At 41.1% G+C, this 4,976-nt stretch overlaps 1 long non-coding RNA gene across 1 annotated transcript; it reads right to left on the minus strand.

Annotated features, from left to right (window-relative positions):
- Positions 1 to 438: 438 nt before the first annotated feature.
- On the minus strand, positions 439 to 1,675 carry LOC124682532. Its single transcript, XR_006996322.1, has 3 exons — positions 1,561 to 1,675; positions 834 to 923; positions 439 to 596 (listed from the first exon to the last, which is right to left on the minus strand). It is a non-coding gene; the product is annotated as an uncharacterized LOC124682532 (long non-coding RNA).
- Between the last annotated feature and the right edge of the window lie 3,301 nt (positions 1,676 to 4,976).

Genomic DNA, 4,976 nt, shown 5'->3' on the forward strand with positions numbered 1-4,976 from the left:
GAAACCCTCACTAGTGACGGGCACATTTTGCTCATTAGTGACAGGTAAGATGCCTGTCACTAATATGCAGTCACTGGTACTGCCTGTCACTAGTGATGGGTAGGTTGCCTGTCACTGGTCGTGTAACTAGTGATAGGCGAGAAATATGCATGTCACTAGGACGATGAACGGCCCCAACCAAGTTGGGTTTCTAGTGACTGGCCCATTATTGTGCCCGTCACTGGTGTGAATTTTGGTACTAAAAAAAATAATTTCGTTTTCAATGTATAGGTAGTAACCTGCAGGTACAAGGTACAATATAGCAATTAGTAGGCGGAATCTCATATTAAATTTAACGAAAGCATGTGTATTACACAGACCAAGTCACTCCAAAGCCAAGGTTAAAGATCAATTACACAAAACTTAAAATACTTTAAGATATTTAACTTCCACCGAAACACTGACAAGCTATAAGAATCCATGCAGATCAAAACACCTGCTCCAGCTATTGCGACACCATGAGTTAGCACTATCGACCGAAGAAGCAGCTGCGTCCATGTACATCTGGAGGTGTTGTTAAATCCTCCGGCTTACCACGTCTCAATCATTGGAAATTGCTGATGGAAGACATAACGTTAGTACCATTCAGCTGAAATATTAAACCAGATGTTAGTTAGTACCAGAATTTGCGGCCATTTAATTAGTGCTCAATTTGGTTTAGATCTTGCTAAGGTATCAAGGACAAGCTGTCCAGTCTAATGGCAGTCAAAGTCCCAATGCCATTTTCCTCCTATACTAGGCATGAAGACAAAATAATATGAAGGAATATCACGAGGAGTGATGCCTTTGATTACCTCCAGCAAAGGTATAGAAGAATACAACGGTTCAGGAGACGTCAAAAACCTTTCACCAGCACCAAAACTGAAACCTTTACAATCTGAAACCTTTACAATGTTAAAATAAAAGCAGTCAGTTATTTCCAGCAAGACTAATGAGACAAAACATACATCAACAAGATCACAAGCTATATCCTTTGCAACGGAATACGCAACAGCCTTTTGACTAGATATTGTTGCATGATGGTAACTCATCGAACAAACAAAACTGCGGACATCAACTTTGACAATACATGATTATAAATGCAGAGATTTGCCACAAAATAAGAATGGGTAAATTGGTTTGACGCCACTGCAATTTCAAACTATTTAAGAAACAACACTGCTATACCAGATCCAACAGTTGTACACTACATATACTGGTAGATATGCGCGTCTGCGAAAAAATGACATGAATACATAATGAAAGGGCGAACCATGAATTTCAGTATTTCATATGAAAATACATCATGTCCAGAACATATATTATACAAAAACATGTGCGGCCAAATGTACTTTCCGTTATGTTGTAAATGCAACTCAATTTTTTTTTCAATAGACCATATATAGGCGCTGGCATCAGGAATTCTGCAACTGTTATCGACACAAACTGTGAGTTCTAGTCTAGAAATAAACAAAGTTGAGCTAGACAATCAATAAAAATGTTGAGCTAGGAGGCTCTATTGAGAGCCCATCTTACAATTACCTTAGTGTTATGCAAGCCCTTCCATACAATCAAGAAATTCTATTTTTGTTGTAGCATAGTACATATCAGCATGGCATCTCAAAATTCCTGTTAAAGGATAAAAAAAAGCACATAAACAGAGACCATGTATTGACCCACACAAAGAGCAAGCACCTTCAGCTATAGAAAGATTGGCACACTAATGCACATGTCAGATTACATTATGATTAAAGAAACTGTCATCTGCCACCATGCCTTTAAGTAGCTGTAGTTTGCTTATCACGTTATAAATTGATCATGTGATAGATACGGGTAGACGGCTGAAGTGCAGCTTTGGAGATGTACATAATTATGGCTTAAAAAAAAGACAGATAATATGGGTGAGATGGAAGTTTCTCTTCATTGCAAGGCACATGATAACATCGACTTTGTCAAAGAAAAGGTAAATCGGAGCATTAACTATACTAAATCAAAGTCATATCTAATTTACACACAATAAAAAAAAAGCAAGCAAGCAAGCGGTGTATGTCTTCAGAAAACAAAGACTAACAAGAATTGGATACCCATTTACATCTGGCATTAAAATTTTATCAAATTCTAACCGATAGGAAAATAAAAATTGTAACGCACTAGCTTATTGTCCAACATAATTTTCTTCTAAATAGCCAATAAGAAATGTAAAACTGAGATATGTCAGCAAATATGCATAAAGCAGTGGTGAATTGCCATGCAGATGCAGAATGTAATCATCATGCAGCCTGGGTCAATACCCCTAAATTATTCGTATGTCTCAGTGACCTACAAATTCATTCAAGGTGTTCTATACTTGTATCCCATTCAATCCAATGAACTACAAATTCAATCAAGGTGTTATATACTTGTATCCCATTCAATCGAGTGAATTACATTCCAGATTACCTAAAAAGAGAAAACTAGAGTTTGATCTTGTCTGATACACCGTACAACATAAGCCTGCGATTCATCTGCACAGGGTAGCAACGGACGGCGCCCGCGGAATTAAGCAAGCAAGCAAAATTAGCCCGTACAGAACGTTAGGACCAAGAACAAACGGAGAAGAGATGGGAGGAGGGGAAACGGACCTGCACAGTGCAGCGGCGGAGGCCGGACGGTCTGCTCAACGGCTGGACCTTTTATCCGGTGCGGCAGCGCAGCAGCACAGGTGGCCGGAGATCTCTGCAGTATGGCGGCGCGTGACACCCAGGACGCGGGGTCCTCGGGAAATGGAAGGTGCAGGGCGGCATCCTCGGGCGGCGGCGGCGTTGGGGATGCAGCGCCGCACGTCGCTAGCATCGAGGGAGATCGTCCTCGCGTCGGGCGGCGGCGTTGAAGGGGCTGGCGGCGCGGCGTCCTCGTTCGGCGGCGTTGGGGATGCAGGGCCGCGCGTCGCTAGCGTTGGAGGAGGCCGTCCTCGCGTCGGCAAGCGGCTTTGAAGGGGCTGGCGGCGCCGGCGTATGGGACGGAGACGACGGTTGGGGATTTGCAGGGATCGGTATTGACCTGATCTTTTTTTTAAGTCCCCACTTGTATATTATCCATGAAAGGCCGGCCCAAATAGGAGAAGGATTAGATGGGCTCTCTACAAAATATTAGTGACAGGCTCTTTCACGAGTCTGTCGCTACCATGTTTATCCTTCCGAACAGCCTCCGTAAAAAGCCATAGTGACAGCTCTTTTTATATGCCTGTCACTAATATTTTATACTAGTGACAGGCTTACATGTGCCTGTCGCTGGTGATATTAACTAGTGACAGGCATAAATATGCCGGTCACTAATTATCTAGCGGCTATAAGCCTTTCTGCAGTAGTGTTGTGTTGTGCTGTTGCCACTAGGGATAAAACATTAGCGCTATGTCCGAGGATGTAGTTGTTGATTACATTACGCACCATACTTAATGCAATTGTCTGTTGCTTTGCAACTTAATACTGGAAGGGGTTCGGACGATAACTCGAAGGTGGACTTTTTAGGCATAGATGCAGTTGGATGGCGGTCTATGTACTTTGTCGTAATGCCCAATTAAATCTCACTTGTACTTATCATGACATGTATGTGCATTGTTATGCCCTCTCTATTTGTCAATTGCCCGACTGTAATTTGTTCACCCAACATGCTTTTATCTTATGGGAGAGACACCTCTAGTGAACTGTGGACCCCGGTCCATTCTTTAATACTCGAAATACAAATCTGTTGCAATACTTGTTTTTACTGTTTTCTCTGCAAACAATCATCTTCCACACAATACGGTTAATCCTTTGTTACAGACAAGCCGGTGAGATTGACAACCTCACTCGTTTCGTTGGGGCAAAGTACTTTGGTTGTGTTGTGCGGGTTCCACGTTGGCGCCGGAATCTCCGGTGTTGCGCCGCACTACATCCCGCCGCCATCAACCTTCAACGTGCTTCTTGGCTCCTCCCGGTTCGATAAACCTTGGTTTCTTTCTCGAGGGAAAACTTGCTCGCTGTGCGCATCATACCTTCCTCTTGGGGTTCCCAACGAACGTGTGAAATACACGCCATCAAGCATATTTTACGGCGCCGTTGCTTGGGAGATCAAGACACGCTGCAAGGGAGTCTCCACTTCTCAACCTCTTTACTTTGTTTTTGTCTTGCTTTATTTTATTTACTACTTTGTTTGCTGCATTATATCAAAACACACAAAAATTAGTTGCTAGCTTTACTTTATTTACTGTCTTGCACTCTATATCAAAAACACACAAAAATTAGTTACTTGTTTTACTTTACTTAATATCATGCATGTTTTTATTTCACTAGTTAGGCATAATGGAAAACAACAAAAATATGAGAGATCTTTATGAACTTTATCTTGAATTAGGACATGATGTGTTTGAAGAGAGAATTAAAAAACCCATGGAACTTTATATGCATGCTAATGGGAATGTTATTACTATGGATGCTTTGAACACCATTGTTGCTAATGCTATGGAAAATTCTAAGCTTGGGGAAGGCTGGCTCGATGAGCAGGATCGTTTTAGTACCCCAAGCATTGAGGAGAAAATTTTCTTTTATGATTACAATATGCCTCCTATATATGATGATAGCCACTTTGTTGAATTTGCTCCCACTATAACTAATAAAATTGATTATGCTTATGTGGAGAGTAATAATTTTATGCACGAGACTCATGATAAGAATGCTTTATGTGATATTTATATTGTTGAGTTTGCTCATGTTGCTACTGAAAGTTATTATGAGAGAGGAAAATATGGTTGTAGAAATTTTCATGTTACTGAAATGCCTCTCTATGTGCTGAAATTTTTGAAGCTACACTTGTTTTATCTTCCTATGCTTGTCACTTTGCTCTTCATGAACTTGTTTATTTACAAGACTCCTATGCATAGGAAGCATGTTAGACTTAAATGTGTTTTGAATTTGCCTCTTGATGTTCTCTTTTGCTTCAAC

The sequence above is a fragment of the Lolium rigidum genome, chromosome 1 (assembly GCF_022539505.1).
Source record: "Lolium rigidum isolate FL_2022 chromosome 1, APGP_CSIRO_Lrig_0.1, whole genome shotgun sequence".
Taxonomy (NCBI): Eukaryota; Viridiplantae; Streptophyta; class Magnoliopsida; order Poales; family Poaceae; genus Lolium; species Lolium rigidum.